The sequence below is a fragment of the Perna viridis genome, chromosome 14, assembly GCF_037379345.1.
Source record: "Perna viridis isolate PV_CMFRI_1.1 ecotype Kerala chromosome 14, ASM3737934v1, whole genome shotgun sequence".
Classification (NCBI taxonomy): Eukaryota; Metazoa; Mollusca; class Bivalvia; order Mytilida; family Mytilidae; genus Perna; species Perna viridis.
The window spans coordinates 31,827,880-31,844,231 of record NC_142458.1 but is presented as its reverse complement, the minus strand read 5'-3'; the positions used below and the strand labels follow the sequence as shown (position 1 = coordinate 31,844,231).

Genomic DNA, 16,352 nt, shown 5'->3' with positions numbered 1-16,352 from the left:
CTAGCTTGGGTAGAAGGCTGAAACTGTGTTGTTCTATGGTGACAAGAATTTTTTTTGTATTGTGTGTCAGTTTCAGCTAGTATAGGTGTGTTTTCTGGGAACCCATATCTTCAAAGTGCCATTTTTAGCTCGCCTGGCCAAAGGCCATATGTGCTATTGCCATCACTTGGAGGCATCATGAAACTATAAGTTTCTTCTTTACTGTTACATTTCTGCTAGTGAGCTTCTAGCTTGGGTAGAAGGCTGAAACTGTGTTGTTCTATGGTGACAAGAATTTTTTTGTATTGTGTGTCAGTTTCAGCTAGTATAGGTGTGTTTTCTGGGAACCCATATCTTCAAAGTGCCATTTTTAGCTCGCCTGGCCAAAGGCCATATGTGCTATTGCCATCACTTGGAGTCCGTCGTCGTTAAACAATTTTTCAAAACTCTTCTCCTCTCACACTACTTGACCAATTGGTACCAAACTTTGTATGAATATTCTTTGGGGTATCCTGCATAGAATTGAAGTGGGGATTTTTGATCCATCAAAAAAAAAAGGCCTCCGTTACTAAAAATAGAACATAGGGGTCAGACAGTAGTTTTTTGCAAATATCTCCAAAACTGTAGGTTTAGCTGATTTAAAAATTTTTTATTTTCATATGATAAGCCATGTTGGAGTTATTGCTCTTTTTCAATGTTTTTTCCTATTTTTAATGTTATTTCTTTAAAAAATTTTCTCCTTTGACACTGCTTGACCAGTTGGTACCCAACTTCTAATGAGTGTTCTTTGGGGTATCCTGCATAGAACTGATGTGGGGATTTTTGATCCATAAAAAAAATGGTCCACGTTAATAAAAATAGAACAAAGGGGTTAGACAGTAGTTTTTCACATATATCTCCAAAACCATTAGGTTTAGCCAAATTCTTTCAAAATATGATACGATCCTTATTTGTAGGACTACAAAAGTCTTCAGGCATAAGAGTTGTTAGATGCCTCCTTATAAGAGTTATTGCCCTTGACAGGGGAAAATGACAGGTTTTTATTTTTTCAGTTTTCAGCCAATGTCTTGAAAACTATGATAGATTTTAACTTTCATTTGCTGAAATGATACTTATGATAAGTCCTATCAAAGTTTTCTTGAGTCAAAATTGTTGGGGAATTTCTTGTTTAATTTATTGCCCTTGAAAGGCAAAATTCAACCAGGTGAGCGATTCAGGCTCCTAGGAGCCTCTGGTTTTCAGTGACTTGGCCACTGTTGACCCTGATTTGATCAGACTACACACAGTCTGATGATAGAGTTGCCAGTGCCCTTGTTGACTTTATGGATTGGCATATGGATTCAACTGGAAAAATTTCTCGCATAGTTTATATTTGCTGGTACAGTACTTCTAATAGCGTGATTACGGGGCTCAACTTATATGTAGCAAGCATCACTTTATCTAGGCGGTAGTTTATAATTTGTTGTAAAACATGTTTGGACTTCTCATTTGATTCAATTTCAAAATTTCCCTGCTTTAAGTAAGCATTTTTTTCAATCCAAGTCTTAGATTTCTTAATTTTTGAACATGCAAATAAATAAAGTTAACATTTTGAATGGTTACCACAGGAACAGTTCACTATGATACTATGGCATCAGTAACATATGATAGTTTTGATAGAGCCCCATCAGGAATTTTGTAGTGTCATGTATTCTGCTTGTCACCTTGCTGCTATGTCAGAAGCAAACAGCCCATGGAGGTGTTTTTTTGGGGGGGTTTTCAAGCGAGCTGGCATTATATCACACACACTTGACAGATTTGTCACATACTTCCTATGGTTGGCTGACATGGGTCTTTTGTCGAGGTAATGTGCTGGTTCAGTTGAAGTAAGACCTTTGTTGACCATGCTTTCTGCAGCATTATATGCACTACTGTCTGGATCTGTGGTTACTTCATTAAGCTCAAACCCATCTCGCAGTTCTTGCCCAGGCTTGTTCATTTCCAATACTGTCTTGCATGTTAATTTAGTTTTTAGCTCACTTGGCCAAAGGCCATGTGAGCTTTTGCCATCACTTGGCGTCCGTCGTCCGTCCGTCCGTCCGTCCGTCCGTCCGTCGTCCGTCCGTAAACTTTTACATTTCAATCTTCTTCTCTGAAACCACAGGGCCAAATAAAACCAAACTTGACACAAATGTTCACTGGTATGAGGGGATGAAAGTTTGTGATTTTGGTGCCGATCGGAAATTCAAGATGGCCGCCACCGAGGATCTTAGTTTAACATTGGACCCTATGGGAGAAACATGTAAAAATCTTCCTCTCGGAAACACTTGACCAAATTAAACAAAACTTGACACAAATGTTCACTTTTATGAAGGGATGTAAGTTTGTGATTTTGGTGCCAATCGGAAATTCAAAATGGCCGCCACTGAGGATCTTACTTTAACATTGGACCCTATGAGAAAAACATGTAAAAATCTTTTTCTCGGAAACCGCTTGACCAAATGAAAAAAAACTGGAAACAAATGATCGTTGGCATGAGGAGATGAAAGCTTGTGATTCTTTTGCCATTTCAAAATGGCTGCCGCTGTGGATCTTAACTTAACCAAAGTTTCCGCTCGAGAAAATATACATCTAGAGGTCGCCACATGATCTTCAACAAGTGGGAAATTTCCTCCATGTAGCAAGCTCTAAATTGCCCCAATAAAAACAAAGTGGATAAATCAGTGAACACAATACTGAAGGGGGCTGGAGGGGGTCTGATCCCGGAATCCCGACTTTATTTTTACTAAATCCCGAAATCCCGAACAACAAAGGAACTTAAAAACTGCTAAAATCCCGATTCCCGGTGGATTTATTTCCGGAAATCCCGGGCTTAATTCTTAGAAATCCCGAAATCCTGAGCTTAAAAACCTCTGATCCCAGCATCCCGAAAAAGGTCCGGCCCTTCCTCAATACTATATCAGTTTATCATTTATGGTAAGAAACTAAAATGTTTTAAAAAAAGACAACTACATGCCAGCGACTATATTTCCTGCCTTGGGACAGGCGCAAACAATATGCAGCGGGGTTAAACTAGTTTTGTTGGATCCAAACCCTCCCCCTCTATATGGTCAAAGGCTAAAATAAATACAAAGTTAGACACACAGTAAAAATCAACCTGAAATACATCCAATTCATTAGAAAAGTACCTCAACAATTATTAACAATAACATAGAAGACAAACAAATGAGGTATAAACAATGAATGCTCGCAGTTACTGAAAGCAAGCTCAGGACACAAATAAGGATGACAAATCTTCAAGCCTCCCAACACAAAAAATATCAGTTACAAAACTTCCAAAGGATTTAGAACTGCAACATCATAGACTATGTTGGTCTAGCAAGAAGTTGTGCAATGACTAAAATGATAAAATATGAATGATTAAGTTATAATGTAATGATCTAATAAGAGTATCAATATTTTTTCCTACAAAGACAAGATTTAATGATCTGACAACAATGTCGAATTTATATCCTTTATGAATCAGTCTATTTAAATAATTCTTAAGATTTGATGGACATTGTTTGCATTTATGTGCCTTGTAAACTATATTTCCATACAAAACTGGATGTGAAATGCCTAGTTTAATAAGATTAGTTTTTTAGCAAAGTAATCATGTTGGAGGCTAAGAAACGCTGTGTTTTGCAGAAATTTCATGGATTCCGCAAAACAATGGCAATTTCTGCATTTTTAAAGGCCTGGTTCCGGATTTTAGTATGTTGGGGTTGCAAACTATGCATTATGTCCCCTTTCCAACCTGTCCCATGCAATAATTCCTGTTTACCAATGCTTTAAATTGCAAGAAAATCTTCATCTAAGGAAAATTCCTTGTAAATTTACGCAAAATTATATGAAATATTTAGCAAGTAATTAAACCAGATGAGCGATACAGGCTCACGTGAGCCTCTGGTTTACTGTATGCTTTTTCTTTTTTATGAGCACAGCTTTGATTTTTGATTTGTGGCTACAACATAATGTTTGAATGTTTCATTGTCAGTTACAGAGAAGTTAGACTGTGTTGCTAGTTGGAATGGCGTTTTTCCAATACCTTAATATATTCTGCTGATATAGATTCCATCGGCCTGGACATTTTTTGTCTTAGGATCCTAGCCATGTAGTCTTTTCACCCTTTTTACCTTTTCTCTCTGCATTTTCATGTCTTCATTTTTCTTTTCTGTTATTTTAGCCACTTAATTTGATCTATACTGCATACCTGATACAGATGGAGGGGGGATATTTGATGCCATACAAACTTGATGGTAACTTGATGTACCTATTGGTGTGTGTTGAAGACCCACTTGCCTGCCTACATTTACATGTATTTTGGCTGCACGACGACCGTGCTTGTTGCTTTCAACGTCTTCGTACAAGTTAAAGGTTTTTGATTTGTATTTGCACTTAGTACACTTTGCCACTTCTGTTCAAGCTGAATCCCATTTCTGTTCTTTCAATAAATCCTGTCTAAGTAACCTTTTTACTTCGGTGACATTTGTATGTGCTCCCTAAATACTTTATTCTACATGTCACTATTTTTTCCTATTGTTACAGTTCTATTTGTCTTTCTTTCAGATCTGTAGGCACAAATAAAAGTTTTTACTATAAATTTCCTTCTAATTCAATTTTAGAAAGGATTTATTTTTCATATAATCAATCAGTTGAAAAATGGTCTATTTAATTACCTCCCTTGTTTTCATTATTTTTTTTATCATGCACCATTTACATCATATGCTCATATTTCTGTTTTCCATATCTACTTTTTATAGTAATTTCATAACTGTATTTCTTGACAGTGAATAAAAATAAAAGTTTTATGTAGGTTTCTCTTGTTTTTAGGGATTTCAAAAAAAAATGGGGGGGGGGGCTATTTTCATGTGTTCTACCATAGACATTTGAAAAACTCCAAAACTCTCTATTTTACATGTATTGAAAAACTTTCTTTTTTTACATGTATAAATATGGCTTTCATATATCAAAGTACTTCTGAATAACTTATTTAGTTAGATTAATGTAAAGATTTGTCTTGTGCAGTCTTAATTTTATTCTCAGCACATTTTCTACTTCAGTCTTAGCTGCCTGATTTGTACACAACAACTGCATAGATGTCATGGAGACTGGAATTTCTGTTGAATGTTTGCTTGTTGGAGATTTAGTCACAAGATCATATTCATCCAGTGTTAGTTTCACAAAATTAGTCACTTGTATTTCATATACTTCAGAATTTGTATGTGTAAGCCCTTTATTGTGGGGTGTGTTTCCATTCCTAAACTTGTATTTTTTCAAGTGAACAGCATAGTGTCCCTTTTTTAAAATTTTGTCATGAAATTACATTGTAAAATTCTAGAAACAATATTTGATTATCATTACCAGATATTCTTGTGCCTTTTTTTTGGTTAAGTGGTTTTCTTCAAGAAATCAACAGAATTTTTTTTAAATTGAAAAGTCAGGGGTTGAAAATTCCTAAAGCCCGATGCCCAGGACTAAAAAAAATGCCTCGGGACTTGTCGTTTTTCAATGAAATAAGTCTGTCGGGCATGGCAAATCTAAAAAAAATAGAACTAATTTTTGAAAGATTTCGTTGTCATTATTTGGACCATGTTTCTTGATCTATTCCCTGACCTATAAATAGTAATAACTTTATTTTTAGAATGGGTATTTACTAGATCGATCTATTGATTAGTCATTCTCAAGTCTGAATCACACCTGCGCTTGATCAGACACATTTTTTGACATGCTACAAATTTTATTAATCAAGCGCTGGAATGATAAAGATCAAATTTTGTTGATAATTTTTTGAGGATAAGATCGTTGCTCAATTATAATTTCACGGTTAAAAAAATGCAGAAATGGAAAGCTGATGACAAGGCATCAGATGTGGAGATTGAATCAATTGACACTGTGTCTTCTTCCCTGCAAACCTAGAATTATACATAAGAATATCAGATAACAAAATTGCATTTATATTGATTGGGACTTGACATAACATTGTTCGGGCTTAGTGTACAAAAGATGAAAAAGTCCAGGGCTCGGGTCTTCCCAAAAAAATGTTCAACCCCTGAAAGTTTTGCTGAATAATATAAAATTTACTCTGGCCACAAGTGGAGGCAAGATACTAAATAAAGCATAATATTTGGTCTTTGAATATAAAAATGAGTAATTTACTGAAAAAAATTTAGGTTTGATGGAATTTGTTCCCTTATAGGTATAAAACCACTAAATATTCATGAGATCAACAAGCACTGCCCATTTTGGGGAGAAAAATTTGAGGTAAGGAAATGAGTGCCAGAACTTAGACCATTGAATAACACTGCTTGGTTTGAATTTTTTTCTTACAGTACTTTCATTTTTCTAGTAATTTTTATTTTTTTTTTTTTCTAGAACTGAAATATTTTTTTTCACCAAAGATCTAAAGAATAGGGATGTCCTGTATAGAAACACAGTGCTGAAATACATTGTTTACAAACAAGCCATGTGAATTGCCAAAAAGTTCTGCATGACCATATAGTTTGACAGCGGCATAAGATGAAACTATATATCTTTTTATCTAAACAATATATGAAAAATCCAGGTTTTGAATGGTAAAAAAATATGGGTGTTGATTTTGTGATGGCTAAGCATAGAAAGTAATGGGAGTTTTTTTTTCAGAATTTATACCTATAAAGGAGAATGTTTGGTAAGGACCCTTTTTTGCCTCTTAATTTGGGCTTTTTTGAAAATTTGATTATCTGATTTCTAAGTAATAGCAGTATAGTAAAATGGTGGCAAACACTGAATTTAAGATGTTTTTGACAAGATTTATGATTTTATTCAGAAATAACAGTGTGCATTTATGAGACTTTTACAAAAACCTTGAACATTTCTGCAATTTTTACGGTGATTTTTGTGTGGAGCGGAAGTTGCCACACATCTGTTGACTCAAGATATTTTTACACGAGTTGTAACTGACAATTATACACAAAATATATGAAGCAAGAGATTCAACATGCATGTGGCCATTGTTCAAAGAGTAATAAACTACACAAAATTTGGTGTTTTCCAGCCTTTTTAACAGATTTTTCCAATCTCGGTCAAGTTTGAAGGGCTTATATGTTCAAATTATTACCATAAACCAATCAAATCAACTATAGAACACATTAAAGAGCTTGAGAAACAATATTAGAGTTTTTTCATGTAGACTTTGTTTTTGAGGCCAAATTTTGCCCTTAACAAACCAACTTCTTTGTCGGCTACAACCTTATTTCCCATGGAAGTTATAAAAAAAAACTTGTAAGGTATTTCAAAACATATCACATTTACTCAAGATTTTTTAAAAAAATTTATCGCAAACTTTGCCTATAGTAATAGGTACAAGTATTGTATTGATATTCTTGAGCGGGTCTACGTCAAAACATGGAGGCTAATAAAATAGTCAGAGTTCCTTTTATGTTTTTTTTTTTTAAACAGCTGCATGTAATTTTTGACTTGAATTTTGGCCATATTTAAAGATGTATCCAAGTAGATAAAATGTGTGATTTTTATATACAGATTCAAAGACAGGAAAGAGGAGGTATGTCCAGTTGATAAGGAGTACTGCAGCACAACACCACCAAAGTGAAAGTAGAAAACATGTGCTTTTGACTTTAAGGTTTGACAGTTTCCCAATCTTTGTGGATTGGTCTAGGTTTTTTAAGTTAAAATCAAATTTCTTGAAACATTCTATATGCATGAAAGTTGTACATGTATCATAATTCAAGATATTGATCATTACAATATAATTATAAATTAACATATCAATGATATAATTGATACACACTTTTTATATAACATCATAAGCAACATAAAATTATGGATAAAATAATAATAAATCATCATGGATACGAGACTAACTAATTACCTCACTTATGTTACATTCCTTATGCATTTCTTCCTCTCTGATAATTTCAATAGAAGAATTTGTTTTTTCCTACCTACTGACCTAAGCTTTAAATCATTGGGTTGAGAAACAGCAAACAAACATATTTTTGTGTTTGGGCTGATATAGAATTTTTCTGTGTATGTGTGCACACTTACATTTGAAAGTAAAAATCACTCACCTAATGCATTTTTGCTATTCTTAATTGATATTTTTTCTAAAAATAATATATATTTTTGAGGATTTTGGTCACTTAATATCAAATTTATTCATGTTTGCCATGTTGTAGAACAATTTTAATGCAAATTTCTATTATGACGAATATTGTAGTTGTTGACAGGTCTGGAATATCTTCTTTTATCATACTTTAGTGATATTTCTTGCAGTAAACCATAAATTGTTCATGATTCAGTCTGAGGCCTAATTTGCATAGCATAATGCATAGAATTTCAAGTATTGTGGTATAATTTTGGCAAATTGTGTTTTATTTCATGTATTAAAAGTAATTATCTGTTTTTTATAGGATCAAGCAATCAATGATAGATGTCAGTTGCCAGGTTGTTTAGGTTAAACTGAACAACTGTGCCCTGCAGCAGCACCATAGATTTATGTATTTGGAAACTGTTTGGAAATGACATTCTTAAGAGATTTTTGTAAGCATTTTTATTTGTTAGCATATAAAGCACAATCAAATTGTGTAGTTAAAATGTTGATTTTCTACTTTTCCAGAAAAAAGAACTGCATTTTAGTAAAAAATGTGTTTTTCATTGCTTAATTTACCTAGTAGGTTAGAAAGCAAGAGATGAATAAAATAAGTAAATTTTACAGTTTTGTTTATGTATTGGGGATATGTTTTTTATAAGAAATACACTTCTTTATCAAACTAATGATGAGAGAGTTCAAGGATTATAGTGGAAACTAAAAGAATGTAATTCAGAGACAAAGACAGGCATGGATAACTGACACACAACCAAGAATAAAAAATCACTGAAATATTATACAGCAGTCCCCCTTTCTAGGGCCCCTCATTTGAAAGACCACTCCTTTCTCCTGGCCATATTTCTCTTGCATTAACTCTTTTATATACTAATTAACCCCTTTTTGAAGGCCACCTTTTTTCGGCCAAAAATATCCTTTGTCCTCTCAAAAACAACCATGCTGTTGTTTATTGACAACTTTGATAACAATGATAAACCAGAAGTTTGAGACCGGATGTTCAATAGTTTGACCTGAAAGGTTAAAGTTACACTTCTGTGATTGCACAATTGGTAAACAAAGATGACATCTGTTAAAAAAAAATGAAAGTGTTGACACTCGAAAACAAAGTTAAAGTCATTAAATTAACTGAAAAGGGTCACAGTTTGAGGAAGCTGGCGGCAGATTTTAAGGTGTGTAAAATGCAAATTCAAAATATTATTTGGAAAAAGGAGAACATTTTAATTATGAAAACAGTCTGACATCAGTTCATTTTTCAAAGTAAATCTGATACAATGTACACGTTCAAGTTCTTTTAATGAATGCATCTTATGTTTAAATACATTGTTATATTTTAATGTGTCATACTTGCATTTTAAACAGATAATAAAAGGCATTTTAATATTCATAAAACATGTAACAGACATTATCTGGATTATACATAAAGGTCCTACAAAAGAAAAGCAAATCTGTTACATAAGGAACATTTTGTATATATTTTCAGCCATTTTGATTTTCAGATCAATTCCTTTATAGAGACCACCCCTTTTGTAAAGCCTCTTTTATGTTGCAAATGGGTTGTTCTCTCAAGAGTGGGACTACTGTACATGCAAGGTAAAACAGAAGTAAATAAGCATCTAAGACTCCACAAAAACTGGAAGCATAACCATAGTGCACTGATATGGTAAGCATCCTCTGTTTTTCTAGCAACACCCGCTCAGTTGCTCATAAAAAGTCAATTCAGGGAAGAAGAAAAAAGAAAGAAAAACTATTGGCATTTTGTACAAATAAGTATTCATTGTGCAGATGGATTCACTACAAGTTCATGACAGCCATAAGTAATATGGTTTTATTTTGTTCAGTTTTCATTATTTATGGATTGAACTGCATTGAATTTATTTCTTTTTTTCAGGAGGGAAAAAAGCTGTCTTCCTTGATGTGTTCAGTGATTGTAATATTCCCAGACAAGGGTCAAACTATAGTATTAGACCTTTGTAAATATTTATTTGTGTCATAAAATGGATGTATTTTTTTGAAAAAAAAAAACACTTTTCCTATTTGTTCACCCAGGGGAATGGAGGAAAAATAGCATTTATTTTCCGGCATTAGGTTGATCAGTCACGTACCCTGTTCAAATGAAAGGAAGAAGAACTTTGGAATAACAGATTGGTATACTGACACAGTTTGTAATGAGCATTTTTCTCTCAGATTTTTAAGGATAGAAGTTTAAAAAAAATAGGTTTATTTTATTTTAGAAAATACATAGAATATGAAATTTTGATAGATTGCATATTACAAATGAGTGTGGAAAAAAAAAACTGCTGAACTTCTGGTACCTTTAAACTTCTGTATGAATGGCGATTCATGTCACAATAAGGATATTTCTATAACGATGCTTTTTAGCTCACTTGGGGTCCGTCGTCGTCGTGGACAAATTTTAAAATATCTTCTCCTCTGAAACTACTAAACTGACAGGTTTTAAACTTTGCATGATTATTCCTTAGGGTGTTTTGCACAAAATGATTGTTGGGATTTTTGATCATTGAAAAAACATGGCTGCTGTTACTAAAAATAGAACATAGGGGTCAGATTGCAGTTTTTTGCAAACAACTCAAAAATCGTTGCCTTTAGCAAATATCTGGCACGAATAAAATTTTTCAGCATCATGAGATGGACCTATGCCAAAATTTTCAAAATGATTGGTCAACTGATGTAGGAGTTACAGCCTCGGAAACAGATTTTTTTTTGGATTTTTTGCATGTGCAACTTTGAAAATCTATTCAAAATCTATTGGACAGAATTCAATGAAATTTGGCATTTATGTTTCTTAGGGTATTCCACACAAAATGGTTGTTGGTATTGTTGATTCATGAAAAAATATTGCCGCCGTTACTAAAAATAGAACATAGGTTCAGATGGCAATTTTTTGCAAATAACTCAAAAATCGTTGCCTTTAGCAAATTTCTGTCTGGGTAATATTGTTTAGCATTATGAGACAGACCTATGACCAAAATTTTCAAAACGATTGGTCATACGGCCCCTGAAACAGTTTTTTTTATATTTTCGCATATGCAACTTTGAAAATCTGCTTCTCAAAATCCATTTTACAGAATTCAATGACAGTTAGCATACATGTTCCTTAGGGTATCCCACACAAATTGACCGTTCGGATTAAGACGGGTTTTTGAAAAAAAAAAAAAAAAATTGTTGCCTTTAGCAAAATTCTGGTTCAGGCCATGAAAATGCTATGAAAAGCATTTCCTGCATTTGACAATTTAGTTGATTTTAACTTAGCCTGTCTCATTCCTCAAGTTTTTCAAATAAGGAAATGGTTAACCAGGTGAGCGATTCAGGCTCTCTTGAGCCTCTAGTTTCTTTCGTGATAGTTTTAACTACTTACTGGAATTAACATTAAATTAATTGGTAGTAGCATTTGTTTAAAGTATTACAACACTTTGAGGGAATGGGGTTATTTATATAATTTAAAGTATGTTTCTCGCAAGTATCATGATACTTGATAATTGTGTAATGATAATAGTTGAAAGTATTTGTATTCCACTTATTTTAGATAAATTGAAAAAATATATGTTGCCATTCCCCTATCTTTTACCTTTACTTTTGAACAACACTTACCAAAATCCATCCAGGTTTTTTTTTTAAACCCTTAGCAAAGTTACCCTATTTTCAACAAAGAAATTTGAGCAAATTGACCAATAAGTGGTCAAATACCAATGGCAGTGTTTTCAGTTAGTCCTCCGATAGGCCTCAAAGTTATTTAACTCTAATGTCTTAAAGTGAATTAATTTGTCAATCCAAATTATTTGGCCATTTCTGTTACACTAAAAAATAACATCAGAAGGAGAAAGAAGACTTTGCCTTAATTGTAGTCATACACAAATCAAAGTAGTTCTATCCCCAGGTGGCACTAAAAAGTTCAGTTAAATATCACTAGAAAATAAACAACAAAAATCTTCTAGTAATTTTGTGTGAAGCGAAGAGCTGAGAAAAGAAATAATGGTAAAAATTTCAACCATTTAAATAACTGTAATTTTAGAATCTGATCATACATCGATTTCTAACTGTAGGTCAAGGTCTGTTGTATCCTTTATCTCAAAGTTTTTTTTGTTTTTTTTTTTGGGGGGGGGGGCATAGATGCTATGTATCAAATATTAAATCAGGAATTTTAAAGATGATACGTCACTTATATAGTGGAAACTGAAATTAAAGGTTCTAGCTAAACGATATTCTTTCTTTCGAATCAGATCAGCTATAAAGTCGGCCTCATAAGAGTGAAGGGATAGGTCAGCAAGTAGAAGAGCACAATTTGTTCCCACTGGAATGCCCACCATTTGTTGAAAAATGCGTCCACCACAGTGGACATATATGTGTTAAACTTTCATGTACCAACTTAGAAGTACCTATACAAGGGAAACCCGTATTAAATTACGGAAATCAAATTGTCTACAGACTCCAACTACACACCTTTAACATAATACATCCAAATGTGTTTTGCAGTCGTATAAAATTGGTAAGTCTAAGTATTTCACTAACTGAAAAATGGACTTAATTATGTAAAAAAAATAACCTTAATTTGTCTCCTTATCAACCAAAAAATAAGGCATGTGTAACATAATTCAGTAGGTAATCTTGAAATAATATTCAATTTCTTATTTTATGTAATATGAAGAGTAAATATTTGATACAAAATGGCTTGCTTAATGGCTTAGACTGTTTTTGTTTGAAGGTTGTAGCTTATGACTATTCCTCAAATTCAAATCGCTGTTTAAATCTAAGTGACGCGTAATGTCAAATATAGTTCACTTAACCTAGAAAACCTGGGAGGGAAAATGTTGTATACTAATCTAGCCATTCAAATATTGTGTTATTGTTTAAATCAGAAGGATACATCATGCGTCTGTTCTTAAGAAAGCTTTTTTTTTTTTTTTTTTTTTTTTTTTTTTTTTTAATGCACATACCTAGAAAGTTGTGATATGTAATTAAAGCGGTGAAAAATTGAACAATATCAAGGATCTTGAATGGATACAAATGTTACCCTTCTATACATCCATTAAATCATTCATTTCCCTCACACCTTTTTCGAAACCTACACTTCACATGGTCATATTACTTGGAATCATACTTCCCTTACCAAAATATGCACATCACATCTGATGCAAACTGCACTCTTTGCTTTGTTATAGTCCGTGAAATAACACTTTCCGGTCAAAACCCATTCATGCTCATAACGTCTGATGCGGACCCTGCGCTTAAAATGGCCGTTTGTCCGAAAAACTACCCAAAACCAAAATATAGCCTGGTTATGTAATCTGATGCGAATTGTATGCTTGACATGTCCAAACTCTTTTAAACAGATGATTCGAAGCCTACTCTTCACATAGCCAATACTACTAACATTGCACTTTCCTTACCAAAGTATGCTCATCATATCAGATCCCAACTGTACCTTTAACATTGCCATAGTCCGTGAAATAGCACTTTCGAGTCGGAACTCATTCATGCTCATTACATCTGATGCGGACTGTAGTCTTAACATGGCCGTATGACAGAAACACTACCCAAACAATTGCATGCTTATCACATCATATAATAATTTTACATGGCCCAACTGTTTCAAAAATTTTATTCTTGCTAAAATCATACATGCTCATCACTAAAAATGCCAACCGTTTTCTTAATAAGGCCAAAGGACTTAAAATATAATTTTCCTAACAATTACGTACACGATCATCACATCTGACGGAAACCGTACCCCTGACATGCCCGTATGACAGAAAATCTACCCAAAAATGCATGCATATCACATCATATAAGAATTGAACGCCTAACATGGCCAAACTTTCAAATAACTTATTCCTGCTAAAATCATATATGCACATAACTTTAGATGTCGACCGTTTTCTTAATATGGCCAAAGTACTTGAAATATCATTTTCCTACCCAAAATCATTAATGCTCATCACAATTGATGCGTACAGTTCTCCTTTAAATAGCCATTATACAATTCCAAAGATAACAATACTGTGTGAAATATCCCTTTCGTACCTTAATTCTCCATACTAATCACATATGATGCGAACTGAACTCTTAACATGGTCATACTATCTGAAAAAGCACATTCTTACTAGAATCATACATGCTCATCACATCTGATTTGATATGTAACCTAAGTATGACCATGCTACTTCAAATAGCATTTTCCTACTTTGATCATACATGTTCATCACATCTGATTCGTAATGTATCTGTAATATGATTTTAATACTCGATATAACATTTTCCTGCCAATAACGTACAGGTTCATCACATCTGACGCAAACCGTACCCCTGACATCCACGTTAGACAGATAAAACTACCAAAAAATGCATACTTATCACATCATATAAGAATTGTACGCCTGATATCGCCAAACTGTTTCAAATAACTTATTCCTGCTAAAATCATATATGCTCATAACGTAAGATACCAACATTTCCTTAATATGGCCAAAGTACTTGAAATATCATTTTCCTACCCAAAATCATTAATGCTCATGACAATTGATTCGTACTGTCCTCACTTAAATAGCCATTTTACAATTCCAAAGATAGCAATACTCTGTGAAATACCATTTTCGTACCTTAATTCTCCATACCAATCACATATGATGCGAACTGAACTTTTAACATGATCATACTATTTGAAATAGCTCATTCTTAGCAGAATCATACATGCACATCACATCTGATTTGATAATGTACCCTAAGTATGACCATTCTACGTGAAATAGCATTTTCCTACCTAAATCATACATGCTCATCACATCTGATTCATACAGTATTCTTTATATGACCTTATGACTCGAAATAACATTTTCCTACCAATAACGTACATGATGACCGCATGTGACGCAAACCGTACACCTGACATGCCCGTATGACAGAAAAACTACCCACAAATGCATGCTTATCACATCATATAAGAATTGTACGCCCAACATGGCCAAACTTTTTCAAAAATTATTCCTGCTTAAATCATATATGCCGATAACTTAAGATACTAAACGTTTTCTTAATATGGCCAAAGTACTTGAAATATCATTTTCTTACCCAAAATCAATATTGCTCATGACAATTGATGCATACTGTTCTCCTTTAAATAGCGATTATACAATTCCAAAGATAAAATACTGTGGTATGAAATACCCTAAATGTGACCGTACTACTTGAAATAGCACTTTCCTACCTAAATCAAATATGCTCATCACATCTGATTCCTAATGTACTGTCCATATGACCTCGAAATAACATTTTCCTACAAACAACATACATGATCATTACATCTGACGGAAACGGTACCCCTGACATGTCCGTATAACAGACAAAGATAGCAATACTCTGTGAAATACCATTTTCGTACCTTGATTCTCCATACCAATGACATATGATGCGAACTGTACTCTTAACATGATCATACTACTTGAAATAGCACATTCGTACCAGAATCATACATGCTCATCAAATCTGATTTGATATGTGTCCTAAATTTAACCATGCTACTTCAAATAGCACTTTCCTACCTAGATCATACATGCTCATCATATCTAATTCGTACTGTATTCTTGATATTTCCTTACGACTCAAAATAACAATTTCCTTCCAATAACATACATGATCATCACATCTGACGGAAACGGTACCCCTGACATGCCCGTAAGACAGAAAAACTACCGAAAAATGCATGCTTATCACATCATAAAAGAATTATACGGCTATCATGGCCAAACTGTTTCAAATATTTGATTCCTGCTAAAATCATACGTGCCCATAATTTAAGACGCCAACCGTTTTCTTAACATGGTCAAGGTAGTTGAAATATCATTTTCCTTACCAAAATCAAAAATGCTCATGGTAATTGATGCGTAGAGATCTCACTAAAATAGCCATTTTACAATACCAAAGAGAGTTATACTGTGTAAAATGCAATTTTCGTACCTTAATTCTCTATACCAATCACATATGATGTGAACTGTACCCTTAACATGATCATACTACTTGAAATGGCACATTCTAACCAGAATAGAATAGGCTTATCACATCAGATTTGATATGTACCCTAAATATGACCATACTACTTCAAATAGCACTTTCCTACCTAGAACACACATGCTCATCATATCTGATTCATACTGTATTCTTAATATTACCTTACGACTCGAAATAACATTTTCCTATCAATAACGTACATGATCATAACATCTGACGGAAACCGAAC

At 33.6% G+C, this 16,352-nt stretch overlaps 1 protein-coding gene and 1 long non-coding RNA gene across 23 annotated transcripts in view; one reads left to right on the top strand and one right to left on the bottom strand.

Annotated features, from left to right (window-relative positions):
• Positions 1-16,352, bottom strand: part of LOC148598997 (microfibril-associated glycoprotein 4-like) — a 134,665-nt gene that overhangs the window by 14,817 nt on the left and 103,496 nt on the right. The window lies entirely within an intron of this gene.
• LOC148598999 (uncharacterized) overlaps positions 1-16,352 on the top strand; it is an 88,490-nt gene that overhangs the window by 11,120 nt on the left and 61,018 nt on the right. For 9 of the 22 annotated variants that reach the window (XR_015918317.1, XR_015918315.1, XR_015918320.1 and 6 more), the window contains 5 exons: positions 4,184-4,374; positions 5,061-5,170; positions 7,519-7,618; positions 8,409-8,538; positions 9,993-12,608. This is a non-coding gene — a long non-coding RNA (uncharacterized LOC148598999). Of the gene's footprint in view, positions 1-4,183; positions 4,375-5,060; positions 5,171-6,196; positions 6,262-6,639; positions 6,668-6,805; positions 6,821-7,518; positions 7,619-8,408; positions 8,539-9,992; positions 12,609-16,352 lie in introns of those variants that run through there. The other 13 variants (XR_015918324.1, XR_015918332.1, XR_015918331.1 and 10 more) reach the window with 13 other exon arrangements.